This window comes from Lactuca saligna, chromosome 2, assembly GCF_052625555.1.
Source record: "Lactuca saligna cultivar CGN05327 chromosome 2, ASM5262555v1, whole genome shotgun sequence".
Lineage (NCBI taxonomy): Eukaryota > Viridiplantae > Streptophyta > Magnoliopsida > Asterales > Asteraceae > Lactuca > Lactuca saligna.
In genome coordinates this window covers 21,336,028-21,351,576 of record NC_136418.1, presented here as the reverse complement: position 1 = coordinate 21,351,576, position 15,549 = coordinate 21,336,028, and positions in this window count along the sequence as shown.

The following is a 15,549-nucleotide window of genomic DNA, read 5'->3' as shown; positions in this document are numbered from 1 at the left end:
GCTTCTGGCTCGAATCCTAATGGCTCCTTTACTCATATGAGCTTGTGTGGGAAAGTCACTTTTGATGGATCTAACTTCAATGAGTGGATCAGAAACATCAGGATGATTACCCGCTACGAGGACAAAGAATATGTCCTTGACAAGGAGCTTAAGGAGATTGATGAGACCACTGCAACTCCTCAGGAGATCGCTGACTTTCAGGCACATGAAAGGGATGCTACAAATGACAGCAGAACTCCAAAAGTCCTATGAGGATTTCTACCCTAATGAAATGCACCAAGATGGCCACAATGATGGCCACAATGACAGCAGAACTCCAAAAGTCCTATGAGGATTTCTACCCTAATGAAATGCACCAAGATTTGATGGAAAGATACCATCAAAGTGCACGACAAGAGAGGTACGAAATCATCTGCTCCATGATAACAACCATGATGAAGGATGGGGATTCCGTCACGAGCCACATGCAGAAAATGCAAAGGTATGTGGATCGGTTGCTGAAGCTTAATGTGAACTTCCCTGAGGAGCTTGCAATAGATATAATTTTGCGCTCCTTACCATCATGCTATGATCAATTCCGCATGACATATCACATGAATAAGGAAGAGGTCACACTCAGCAAACTTCAGGGACTTCTCAAGACCGCAGAATCAGGTCTTAAGGGGAAGTCGGTTGTTAACACTCCTACTCCAAACTCCACTCCGGTTTTGGCAATCAGGAAAAGTCGAGGGAAGAAGAGAGAAGAGTTCTTCGAAGGGTACCAAGGTTAGGACCCTTGATGGCTCTTCTTCAAGTGGAACCAAGAAAGGTTTTGTCACTCCTTCTTCTGACCCAAAAGAGGCTGAATGCTTCTATTTCCATGAAAAATCACATTGGAAGCGGAACTGCCCAAAATACCAGCAAGATGTGAAGGATGGGAAAGTTAAACCCAACCATGCAGGTATTTATACTATCATTTCTAATAACTCACCCATTCGAAATCTTGGGTCCTTGATACCGGTTGTGGTATTCACATTTGTTGTGACTTGCAGGGACTAGGAAGAAGTGAGAATGTGGGGCAAGGAAGAATAAACTTAATCATGGGGAATAGGAAAGTTACACCTGTCACCAAGATTGGAGTTTATACTTTATCGCTAAGTAGTGGGTTAAATTTAGATTTGAATAAATGTTGTTATTCGCCAGAAACGGCAAGAAATATTATTTCCTTTCATGCATTGTACAAACAAGATTTCACCTTTTCATTTGATAATGAAGTTGGTTCAATTAATGCTTTCTTTAATAATGTTCTTTATTTTAAAGCATTACCTTGTGATGGTGTGTATGAAGCTGTATCTGTTGTAGATAACTCAGGAAATAATGTTTTGTGTATTGATTCTCCTAATAATAATAACTTGGATCAAGCATCATTATGGCATTGTTGTCTTGGACATATAAGCAAGAAACGCATAGGCCAACTCCAAAAGGATGGAGTCTTGGAGTCGTTTGACCTAAAGTCAGATGATAGTTGCGAATCATGCTTACTTGGAAAAATGACAGAGTCACCCTTCACAGGCTCGTGTGAAAGGGGTGAAGGTTTGTTGGACCTTATATACACGGATGTGTGTGGACCATTCAAACATGCCACAAGGGATGCTAATCGTTATTATTTTACTTTTACTGATGATTACAGTAGATATGGATATGTCTACTTACTCAAGCATAAGTTAGAGACTTTCGAGAAGTTTAAGGAATTTAAACAGGAAGTAAAGAATCAATTGGGCAGGAACATTAAGATGCTTCGATCCGATCGAGGTGGTGAGTATCTTAGTTCAGAGTTCCTCGACTATCTAAGGGAATGTGGGATTGTCTCACAATTGACACCTCCCAGGACACCGCAGTTGAATGGTGTGGCTGAGAGGCGTAATCGAACCTTGTTGGACATGGTTCGTTCCATGATGAGTCGAGCTTTGCTACCAATCTCATTTTGGGGGTATTCCTTAGAGACTGCCGCCCATATCCTTAATCTAGTCCCTAGTTGCCAAAACTCCTCACGAGATGTGGACTGGTAAAGTACCTAAACTAGACCACATCAAGATTTGGGGTTGCGAGGCTTTCGTGAGATGCGAGACTCATGATAAGCTCGAACCTCGAAGCGAGAGGTGTATTTTCATCGGCTACCCACAGCAATCCTTTGGTTTCCTCTTCTACAGACCTAGTGACAATGTGGTCTTTGTAGCAAGAAGAGGAGTCTTTCGAGAAAGAGAGTTTATAAGCCAAGGAGACAGTGGGAGGAAAATTGATCTTGAAGAAATTCAAGAGTCAAGTGGTGAAGGAACTTCAAACTCTAGCCCTCAACTTGAGGAGGAAACTCCTGTTAAGCCAATTGACGAATCTGTGCCTCTGAGGCGTTCCACGAGAGTTAGGAGTGCACCTAAGCATTACTATGGATTCCATATTACTGCAGAAGGTGAGACACTTATTAGTGATGGGACACTAGTAAGTCAAGATGACCCTAACAGCTACGAGGAAGCCATGGCAGGCCCGGAGTCTGCTAAATGGAAAGAGGCTATGGATAGCGAGATACAATCCATGTATGACAATCAAGTTTGGAACTTGGTTGAAAATGTACCAGGTCGTAAGACAGTGGGGTGCAAATGGGTCTTCAAGAAGAAGACCGACATGGATGGTAAAGTACATACTTATAAGGCCAGACTGGTTGCAAAGGGCTTCTCTCAAATTCCTGGAGTGGATTATGATGAGACCTTTTCTTCGGTAGCCAAGATTAAGTCTATTCGGGTTCTGTTAGCCATAGCCGCGTTTCATGACTATGAAATATGGCAAATGGATGTCAAAACCGCTTTCCTTAATGGGAAGTTGGCTGAAGATGTTTACATGAGTCAGCCAGAGGGTTTTGTCAGCAACGAGTACCCTAATAGAGTGTGTAAGCTTGAGAAATCCATCTATGGATTAAAGCAAGCACCTCGCAGATGGAATCTTTGCTTTGATGAAAAGGTCAAGGAATTTGGCTTTTCTAGGAGTGAAGATGAATCTTGTGTGTATGTCAAGGCTAGTGGGAGTATAGTTAGCTTTTTGGTATTGTATGTGGATGACATACTACTCATAGGAAACGACATTCCAACCCTGCAGGAAGTAAAGTCCTGGCTTGGAAAGTGTTTCGCTATGATGGACCTTGGTGAAGCTGCCTATATTTTAGGGATAAGGATCTTGAGAGATCAGAGTAAAAGACTAATTGGACTTAGTCAGAGTACCTACTTGGATAAGGTGCTGAAAAGATTCAGCATGCAGGACTCCAAGAAAGGCCCATCCAGAGTAACGCCAAATTTAGTAAGACACAAAGCCCTAGCACTGAGGCTGAGATAGCAGAAATGAGTCGAATAACTTATGATTCGGCTGTAGGTTCGATCATGTATGCTATGACGTGTACTCGACCTGATGTAGCCTTTGCCTAGAGCATGGTTAGCAGGTTTCAGGGCAACCTTGGCAAGGCACACTGGACTGCGGTAAAGAATATTCTCAAGTACCTACGAAGGACTAAGGACTGGGTCCTTACCCTCGGTGGGAGTGATGACTTGAGAGTTGTAGGGTATAGTGATGCTAGCTCCCAGACTGATGGGGATAATTTCCGCTCTCAGTTAGGCTGGATCTTTACCCTAAATGGAGGAGCAATTTCTTGGAAGAGTTCCAAGCAAGAGATAGTGGCAGATTCTACTTGTGAATCAGAGTATATTGCAACGAGCGAGGCGGCAAAGGAGGCTATATGGCTGAAGAACTTCATCGGAGACCTTGGAGTTGTACCAGCTATTAAAGAGCCAATGGAAATTTTCTGTGGTAGTGAAAGCGCTGTTGCCTTAGCCAAGGAACCAAGGGATCACGGGAGATCCAGGCACATCGGCAGAAAATACCATTTTATTAGACATCGAATAGAAGGACTCCTCGTGGAAAAGAGGGTATCATCGGATGAGAACCCAGTAGATCCCCTCACGAAGGGATTGACTTGGGTTAAGCATCTCCAGCATGCTCGGAGCATAGGGCTAAAGGATGATATTAGATTTAGTAGTTAGATAACCTCGAAATTTGTAAAGTGCAATTGACATTAGATGATGAATAAAAGGTGTTTTATTTATAAGTAAAGTGTTACTATCTCTTGTCAATCGTTTACTATATTTCTTTTGCATGTTTTGACTTCTTGAATAATTTTGTTTGGTATAACATATTATTCAAACCTCCACAGTCGGTCATATGTCGGAAGTAGGTATGAATCAAGACTGTCATGATTGGTTGCAGAGGTCTAAGGTGTTAGACAAGGCTACAACAATCATGAGTGCTCATAAGTTCTAAGCATTGGACTCAACCCACGCTCACTGGAATCACTTCATGGAATTCTATCTCGAGTGATCGTGAGACGGTAATATCATATAAGTCTTCAAACCTAGAGATATGATTTGTTACTTACAAGTTGGTTATGCATTGATTGTACGAAAACGCATTGGTAACTCGATGTTATAAATCGTGCTCTTGTGTGTAATTCAATGAGTGGTAGAACAAACATATGAGTCAAAGTTTATCTGTTCCTTCTTGGATTAGAAGATGATATCTGGGCCCCTCGATGATTTTGTTTTGACCCATGTACTGGGCCCAGTCAGAACTATGTTGATATGTTCAATTAAGTTCTTTGTCAAACAAATCGGAAATCGGGAAACAAACTGTTGGACAATAAGTAAGACATTGTTCCATGTATTTGTCCGACTAATATCTAGAACAGAGGATTATATGATCACTTATCCTAAATGGCGTACCATCATCTTCTCAGTTCCGAGAAACCTTGAAAAGAGCTATGATTGCCGATCGGTTCTTGAAGTCATACTTGCAGTAATAGTTATTAGACTTATCCAAGTGGGAGACTGTTGGATAAGGTGTCTAAGTCCATAACTATTTCTTGTATGTACTTGACCCGACCCGGCATGATCCATTTGGGTTGCATGGCACCATGCAATTGGATAGACTAAATGAGAGAAATAACACTTGGAGATTATTAATATATTATAAGTTCTAATATATTAATAATATTATTTGATTAGTTTGATCAAGAATTCATTTAGAATTAATTAAGTGATCAAAAGATAACTAATTAAATATACGGGTTGATTATGTAAATCATCCATATCTTGTATAGTGGGCTAAGAGGCTCCATGGATTATCAAGTTGGGTTCCACCCATAGGATGCTCCATGGGAGTTACAAACCCATGGGTCATGGAAATGAAGATTCATGACACATTAGGGTTTACATGGTGTAACCCTAGATGTGTCAACACTATATAAGGATCTCATTCTCCACCAAAATCGGCTACACACTAAGGAAACAAGAGGGCTTGGCCGATTTCAAGAAGTGTGTGTTATCTCATAAGTTTTTCCAAGAGCATTTGGTGTTGTGTGAAGCATTTGAGGCATCACACTTGGGGTGCTAGGCTCATAAGGTTTCAAGGAACACAAGCAACAACAAGGTAAGTTATTCTATCTATCATTCAAGTTAAAATTTTTCTCCATGTATGCTAGATAGGAATATAGCCTTGGAATTCAGCTTTGCATGATAATTACACAAACATAGATCCAAGGTTATTAGGGTTTCATGTACACTTAGGAAGTGTTAGAATGCTCAAAACCCATCATAAAGTTGGGTGTTAAAATTATTTCTAAATGTACTAAGACACCCATTAAGTCATTTTAAGTACGTATCAGTTAATAACTTAATTAAACGGAAGATCGGAAATCGAATTTGGAAATGACGTTTGGTTGTGTAAATTGTACTACGAAAGAGTTACAAGAGATGATACGGAAATTTCGGGTTGTTACATTATCCCCCCGTTAAAGAGAATTTCGTCCCGAAATTCAAAGTTTAAAACACAAGACAAGATACAAATCATGGATCTGGAAAGAGTTGTGGATATTTCTGTTTCATTGAATCTTCCCATTCCCAATTGAATTCTGGTCCCCGCTTGGCATTCCAGTGAACCTTCACTAACAGGATGCGACTTTGTTTTGTACATTTGACTTCTCAATCCATGATTTCGATCGGTTCCTCCACAAAGTTGAGGTTTTCATTGATCTCGATCTCGTCTATGGGAATCGTTAGGGTTTCATCGGATAGGCACTTTTTGAGATTTGAAACATGGAAGACAGGATGAATGTTAGGGAGTTCGTGAGGTAAACTAAGTTTATAGGCAACTGCACCGATCCTGAAGAGGATCTCGAAGGGTCCAATGTACCTTGGATTAAGTTTCCCACGCTTACCAAAGCGTACAGTGCCTTTCCAGGGACAAACCTTCAACAGTACCCGGTCTCCAACCTGGAATTCTAGTGGTTTCCGACGATTATCAGCGTAACTCTTTTGGCGATCTCGTTAAGCTTTCAGTCGGTTACGGATTTGAACGATCTTTTTGGTTGTTTCGCGGATGATTTCAGGACCAGTGAGAGCACTGTCGGGGACTTGATTCCTGGCTAACTGTGTATCCCCCACCTCGGCCCAGCACAGAGGGGATCTGCACTTACGAACGTATATGGCCTCAAACGGAGCAGCCCTAATGCTGGTGTGGTAACTGTTGCTGTATGAGAATTTGATCAAAGATAGATGTGTGTCCCACGACTTTCCAAAGTCAATGAAACATGCCCTAAGCATGTCTTCCAGGGTTTGGATGGTTCTCTCACTCTGTCCATCGGTCTGAGGATGATACGCTGTGCTCATATCTAGTTTGGTTCCAAGGGCTTTCTGAAGGGATTCCCAAAATTTGGAGGTAAACCTGCTATCTCGATCAGAGATAATGGATACAGGTACACCGTGTAGACGTACTACCTCCTGGATGTAGATTCACGCGATCCTTTCCATCTTGTAAGACTCTTTGATTGGAATGAAGTGAGCGGATTTTGTCAAACGATCGACAATTACCCAAATGGTATCGTACCCACTAGAACACTTGGGCAGTTTGGTGATGAAGTCCATGGTAATCATCTCCCATTTCCATTCGGGGATTTCGGGCTGTTGAAGCAGACCCGAGGGTTTCTGGTGTTCAACTTTGACTTTGGCGCAAGTCTAACACTTGCCCACGAATATAGCTATCTCAGCTTTCATGTTGGGCTACCAGTATTGTTTCTTGAGATCTAGGTACATCTTGTCGGAACCTGGGTGAACAGAGTATTTGGTTCTGTGTGCTTCCTCCATGACTATTTCCCTGAATCCTCTGGACTTGGGAATCCAGATTCGATCCATGAAACAGTGAACTCCGTCACCTCTGATCTCAAGTTTCTTTTCCATTCCTCTCAAGGCTTCATTTGACATGTTCTCGGGTTTGAGGGCTTCTAACTGGGCTTCTCGGATTTGCATGGGTAGGTTGGGATGGATGGTCATCGTCTGCTTCTTCACTTTGTGGCCTGTACTATCCTTTCGGCTAAGGGCATCTGCTACCACATTGGCCTTGCCGGGGTGGTAACGAATTTCACACTCATAGTCACTGAGTAATTCTACCCATCTCTGTTGTCTCATGTTTAAGTCTTTCTGATTAAAGATGTGCTGCAGGCTCTTGTGATCAGTGAAGATCGTGCACTTGGTTTCGTAGAGATAATGTCTCTAAATCTTCAGTGCAAAGACTACGGCTCCTAGTTCCAAGTCATGTGTGGTATAGTTGACCTCGTGTGCTTTCAGCTGTCTTGAGGCATAGGCAATCACCTTTCCTCTTTGCATAAGCACACAGCCTAAACCTTGATTAGATGCATCGCAGAAGACAATGAAGTCCTCTGTCCCTTTGGGCAGAGACAGAACAGGCGCGCTGCATAAGGCTCTCTTTAACGTTTGGAATGCAGTTTCTTGTTTATCACTCTAACAAAAGGGTACACCTTTCTACATTAGAGAGGTTAAGGGTTTGGCGATTTTGGAAAAATTCTGAATGAATTTTCGATAGTAGCCGGCGAGACCCAAGAATTGACGAATTTCTGTGGGTGTTTTCGGTGCCGACCAATTCTCTATCCCTTTAATCTTGGAAGGATCTACGTGAATACCCTCCTCGCTTACCACATGACAGAGGAAAGTTACCTTCCGTATCCAAAATTCACACTTGGAAAATTTCGCGTATAGCTTTTCGGATCTAAGGGTCTCCAACACTAACCTCAAGTGTTGCTTTTGGTCTTCTTCGTTTCGGGAGTAGACGAGGATGTCATCAATGAACACGATGACAAAATTGTCTAAGAAGGGATGGCACACCTGGTTCATCAGGTCCATGAACACAGTCGGTGCATTGGTTAGACCGAAGGGCATCACTACGAACTCGTAGTGTCCATACCGAGTCCTAAAAGTTGTTTTGGAAACATCATTTTCCTGGACTCGTAACTAATGGTACCCTGATCGAAGGTCTATCTTTGAAAAGTAGCTGGCTCCCTGGAGTTGATCGAAGAGGTCATCAATTCATGGAAGAGGATATCGGTTCTTAACGGTCAACTTGTTCAGTTCGCGGTAGTCGATACACATACGAAAGGATCCATCTTTCTTCTTGACAAATAGTATCGGAGCTCCCCAAGGTAAGGAACTCGGTCTAATGAATCCTTTACTGAGAAACTCATTGAGTTGACTGGATAACTCCTTCATTTCTGCTGGAGCTAAGCGATATGGAGACTTTGCTATGGGGGTAGCTCCAGGAATTAGGTCAATACGAAACTCGACCTGACGTTCGGGAGGGATTCCTAGAAGCTCTTCAGGAAACACATCAGGAAAGTTACAGACTTCGAGGATGCTCGCGAGGTCTCTAACTTCTTGTTTCTCGTTGATCACATGGGCTAAGAATGCAATGCACTCCTTTCGTAGGAGCTTTCGAGCTTTGATGCAAAAAATGATACGAAGATTGGAACTGGGTTTATCGCCATAGATTACGAGAGTTTGATCCAAAGGAAGATTGAGACGGATGGCTTTTTCATAACAAAGAATATCAGCATGATTGGGACTCAACCAATCCATGCCAATGATAACATCAAAGCTCTTAATGGATACGGGCATGAGATCTATAGGAAATGAGTGATCATTTAGGGTAAGCGTACAGCCTATGAATACGTCGCTAGCGCTTTCTTTCTCACTGTTAGCCATCTCGACGGTAAACGTTTTAGTTAGTGTTTGGGGATTACGTTTTAGATTATGTTTGAATGCATGACTAACAAAACTCCTTTCAGCACCCGAATCGAAAAGAATACTAGCATATGAGTTGTTGAGAAGGAACGTACCCGAAACAACAGTGGGATCAGCGACTGCTTCCTCCCGTCCCATGGTTAGAATCCTTCCAGTGTTATTAGCAGTTGACTTCTTAGGACAATTCCTTTTAAAGTGCCCAACTTCTCCACAGTTGTAGTAGGCTTCGTTAACACCTACTCCAGATGATTGGTTGGCTGATTGGGTAGGAGTTTTGCAGAATCGAACTGTGTGCCCTTTCTTACCATAGTTGGTACAGGATAGTTCTCAGTAGGGACCAGGATGATGATGGTATTTACACTTGTCACACGGAGGGAGATTACCAGCATATTTACTGGTAGGAGTTGGAGTTGTGGATCCCAAAACAGAAGCAGCAGCCACAGGAGTAGTAGCAGCCTGGACTGCTACCGTCTGCTGTTTCTTGGAAGATCCTTGAGAAGATTGACCCTTCTTCTTCTTCCAGAATTTTCTCTTTTCTCCACTCCTTTGGGTCAGCTTAGAAGTGTTAGTGATTTCCTTAACGTCATCGCTGTGATCAATCAAAGTTTGAGCTAAAGTCTTGGCACTATCATAGGTATCCGGACAAGCAGCGAAAACATGACTCTTTGTCGGTTGGGATAACCCCCAAACGAAACTTTCGATCTTCTTGTTCTCAGGAGTGACTAATCCCGGGTAGAGAAGTGCGAGATCATCGAATCGGGAAGTGTATGCAGCAATGTCAGAACCTTTCATCTTCAGGTTCCAGAGCTCGTGCTCTAGTTTCTGCATTTCACCACGGGGCAGTACTCAGCTATAAGGAGTTCTTTCATTGCTTCCCAGCCCATGGCATTGGCTACGGGTAAGGTCAGAGATTTGACTCGTCCATTCCACCAAGTCAAGGCTTTATCAACGAAGGTACAGGCCATGAATTTAATTTTATCGGACTCCGCACAAGCACAAATTTCAAAAATGGACTCGATTTTCTCGAACCATCAGGATAAGGAAATGACACCTCCAGTGCCATTGAAGGATGTTGGTTTCGTGTTTATGAAATCCTTATATGAACCCACTCTTTGGTGTCCCTGGCTAGCTTCGGGGTTCTGAGATTGGGGACCACCTCCTGAACCACTAGGGTTCATTTGTGACATGGCTGCCACCATTGCAGCTGTCATGACCGTCTGGGGTGACGCTAGGTCAAATTGGGGAGGAGGTGGCGGCGAAGAAGGATTGTTGCTGTTCTTTGAGTTGGGTCTCTTTCAGGGAGGCATCTTGATCTAATAAGATCAAGAAAGAGAGGATGGTAAGTCCTCTACATTGAATCGATAGATATGGCAGTTATATGATCCAAATAAGTGATAAACCAGGAAAGAATTATCGTAATAGATAATTTATCGCTAAGAATAATCACAGAAGCTACTCGAATAAAGATTTCTACAGAGGATTGGGATCGAGAAATACTCCCATAGTATTTCATGAAATGATTATGACAATGGTTCGATGTTGGGATATTAGGGTAAGTTTTTGGCATGCCGCATACCACAGTCACTCCCAAGAACATGTTGGTCGTGTCTCGAATGAATATAGTTGGCCAGGTTATATTGACCCTAGACACAACTACATAACTGCCCAGGTTTAACCATAGCACGCAACACCTAATTACTTATGTTCTGTTCTACTTGTGGTTACGGATCGCGACGATTCGGTATACTTGTATACTTTTGAAAATACTTGTAGGTTGAAGATACTTTTAATTCAAAGCACTTAGGCCCTTTAGTGTTTATAGTTTTATACCATGTAAGGTTTGGTATACTTCATTCACTATAAACAAGGGCTCTGATACCAATCTGTCACCCCCCGAAAACCGAAGGCGGAAACATTTCCAAGGTTGACTCCACGTTGAGTATCAAATCCAATTCACATAGTAACTAAAGTAAAACTACAAATACATTACATAAGAAAAGTTTTACAGTTGTTTCAAAAGTAAAGTTTGTACAGTTGTGATACATAGTCTATATATGAACAAAATGAAACGGGTCTTCATGTACTCCATCTTCAAACAAAAAGGATCTTCGTGTACCTGTTCTAACGCTGACCTGAGAACACAAGCAGTTTAAAAATCAGCATAAAGCTGGTGAGTTCATAAGCGGTTTTTGTTTGTGAGAATGTTTCAAGTTTCCTTTCTATTTCTGAAATGTTATGTATACCAAGAAAATCCCATATTTTCTTAAAGTTGATTATTGTTTCACAAATGTAAAGTATAGTAAGTTTGTACACTGAAAACATGTCTACTCATGTAAAAATGTATAGTTTGGTTATCCGGCTTGTTAAACTGTTATATTTACCTATCATGTATTCCCAGGAAAGTCCCATACTTTCCTTATTGTATATTACCAATTGTAAAAGATGTAATATTATCCAGTTTGTTACTCTTTCTAGTTATGTAAGTGTTACCCAGGAAAGCACCATGCTTTCCTACATACTGGTTTCCAATGTGAATGATGTAAAAGATGTAAAAGATGTAAACGTGGTTAGGTTCCATGTTTTTCCCCAGGAAGGTCCCATACTTTCCTGAATGTTAGTTATTGTACGTGAAAGATGTAAAAGATGTAAAAGTTGTAAAAAGTAGTTCATTATTACATTAAGTAAATCTCTGTTATCCTAATTGCGAGTTCCATAAGCATACGATAGACTAAAACCTGTGGCAATAGGTAGTCCACATGTGGCAATAAGTAGTCCACATACTTATGACTTTCGTCACCTTTGAACCATTTTGGTTCGACTGTAGCTAGCAGCCAGGTGTGGGGTAGTCAGCCCCATATAGATCTATACACTCAAGTCACGCTCTCTAAATACCAGAGATTCTGGTTATGGGTGTAGTCCTCCACTCGCGTATCTTTGTGAGGTGTTCGCCGAGGACGTGTCTCCAATCATACAGGATAAACAAATTTACTAGTAATAATATGATAGTGCTCCACTCACGTATATATGAGGAGTGTTACCGAGGACAAAATAGTGTACAGGTATTATATTCAAATGTCTAATGTCATGCTTTTAACTGGTAAAATGTGGAAAGCAATTTGTGAAATATATGTAAAACATAACAATTTAAAGACCTATTTCACAAATATATGTTACGTGATCTGCATGTTCAAATGGTTATCAGTTGTGGTAATCAGTAATAAAAGCATATGAAATATGAAACACACATTTGAAAACATGTTTTGAGTACAAGAATTCCCTTGTACTTTGCTTGTGTTCCCCCCTGAAAACAGTGAAAACAGTGAAAAAGGGTAGGGGTATGAACTCACCAGACTCGGAAATGCGTTTGTTTTGGATACTAGATGTTGGTTCAGTGTTTGATTACTTGCGATGTCCCTATGTAAAATGAAATAATGTCCATATATATACAATTAGGGATACATTCACTAATCATATGGAACATTCCACTCCAACGAGATTAAACACCTCAAAACGAGCGTTTGGAGTGACCCGGGTGACATCTTCGGACGTGTAATGGCACTAGGGACTTGGGACTTGGGTTTACTCCCCAATAGTAAACATTTTAAGGAGTCTACAGCCACATAACACGCCCACACATGAGTTTACGGCCGTAAACACATGTTGGTGTGATTTTGAGTGTTTAATGGTTTAAATGGACATGGGGATTGTTGGAATGGATTTATAAAATGCCTTGGAATGAATTAAATATAATTATACCACAAAGAAGGGAGTTTACAGCCACCAGCTTGTAGTTTACGGCCGTAAACTCACCCATGGCCAAGAAAATGGTTTTAAACTATAAAGGACAATCACATGTGATTCTAGTTAATTTTCCAAGCCTTGATATGAATTTAGAACACCATTTAACATACTTTTAGGAGTTTATGGCCTAGAGGCATGTTCTATGGCCGTAAACTCTCCTATACTCATGAAAACTTATTTTTTGATGCTTAAAACAATCACATGTGATTCTAGAAATTTATGCAAGCCATTAGAGTGAATTTAATGCATCCTTTAACAAGTTTTATGAGTTTACGGCCAAGGGTATGTTCCTAGGCCGTAAACTCCCATAAATGACATTTTTGATGTGTTACAAACCCTTAAACTATTTTTAGATTCATCTGTATTTTACCACAAGGCCATTGGTTGAGTTTCAAGGAATTTGGACATGTTTAAAGGCATTAAATCCCCCTTTTAGAGGAGTTTACGGCCCAAGAAGGTGCCTTGGCCATAAACTCTCTTTTGTCCCATATAATTCATGTTTAATGTGTTTCAAGTCCCAATTAGCAAGCCTTAATGTCATATCTAAGTCCCAACTATGATTTGGAAGGGTAATTTGGCTTAAAAACCCCATTTTGAGGAGTTTACGGCCCAAGCTTGATCCTTGGCCATAAATCATGTTCTTGGTCTCAAAACATAATTTAAACATCAATTTGAAGGCTAAAGAGGTTGAATAATAAGTTAGGGGTGTTACCTCTTTGATTGGAAGCCTTAAATCTTTGTTTTGGACCTTTGATTTTGGATGAGGAGAGAGGTTGGGAGTGTTCTATAAGAAAATTGCCAAAGGCTTCAAATGGAGGCTTAAGACACATTATATAGTGTTTAAGTTTTGGACACGGTGGAATTCTACCCGATACCGGTGTTAGACGAGGCTTTTGGTCGTACCCGATTTGGCTGCCGTAACCCGATACGGTAATTTCTAGAAATGTTCCGATCACTAAAGTTGGGTGTTAAAATGATTTCTAAATGTATTAAGACACCCATTAAGTCATTTTAAATACGTATCAGTTATTGACTTAATTAAACGAAAGATCGGAAATCAAATTTGGAAATGACGTTTGGTTGTGTAAATTGTACTACGAATTACATTAACCCTAAAATATAACCCAAATCAATCTATTTTTTAGTAATTGGATCAAAATTGCTTCTTTTACTTATAAATAACTAGCCATGTAGATAATACATTGAAACTTGGTAAATAACTTAATAGGTGAGGCCTATGTTGAAAATCAATATTTCTCTTTTATCTTATGACGATAAATACCATTCAAAAAATCCAATGATGTGCTCATATCAAGGTCAATTAAACATAAAACTTGGTAAATGACAGCTAAGAAGCCTACCCACAATTGCAATGACATACCAATTTGTTAACCATGACCAAGCATGATAATTGGTTTTAAAACATAGAAAACTGCTCAAAGTTGACAATGATGTGGTCATATCAAGGTCAATTAAACAAAAAACTTGGTAAATGACAGCTAAGAAGCCTACCCACAATTGCAATGACATACCAATTTGTTAACCATGACCCAAGCATGATAACTGGTTATGAAACATAAAAAACTTCTCAAAGTTGACAACATATGGCTAAAATAAACAAAGAAATTAATAAATTTGTTATTTCTTGCAATTGATCACAAAAGAAAAAAATCAAAGTCCCGTGACCTTTGATAGATCACGGTGAAAGACCTGGGATAAATATTAAGCGGGCTCCACCCTATAACTCATAGTAGTCCCTTCCAACGACGGTATGGTGGTTTACCCAAACCTAAATTTTATAAAGTATGCTAACACAATATTATTTATTATGGTAGGTGTATACTTGCATGACTTTTCCACGGGAATAGTTTATAACTATTAATCCATTATTTGATGGTTTACGGAATACATATTTCTTACAAGTGGATATTGTTGGATTAGTGTCTAATTCCATAACTATTTTGGTATGTACTTGACCCGATTATAATTTAATCATGGCAACAACACTGAGATGGAGGCCCTACTTCGCATGAACCTGCAACAAAAGCTAGTTCTTGGCAAAGTTGTAAGTAGTCGATGCTGATTGCGTCACACCTTCCAAAACACGCTGGTCCAAGAGTGGTATGGATGGAAACTCAAAATAGATATTTTTATTAAATCATGATTTATCGTAAAATTTTCTAAATTACCCAGACAAAGAGGAATGATGTCATACCTAAAATCGGAATACATGTCATGACAATAAACCACAACACAAAAACCATCACGACAACAGAATTTTTTGTTGTGTAGGCCATTTATTTGACAAACAATATTGCATGATTTTTATTGTAAGAATAGAATTAAAAAACAATTTTAGTTTATGTCGAATTAGAACTCCTTACATAGTCATTCAAGTGAAGCATAAACTTGTCAGCATTGTTCAACTTGAGCATAACAGTTTGTTAGCACCATTAATTACGATCTTGAAATTTTATTATTAATGTATGTTCATGTTGAAATTAAATTAGTATATAAAGTGAAAAGGTTATGTTACGTTTGACATCAATTTAAGTGTATGTGACATCATTAATTTCAAACATAACAT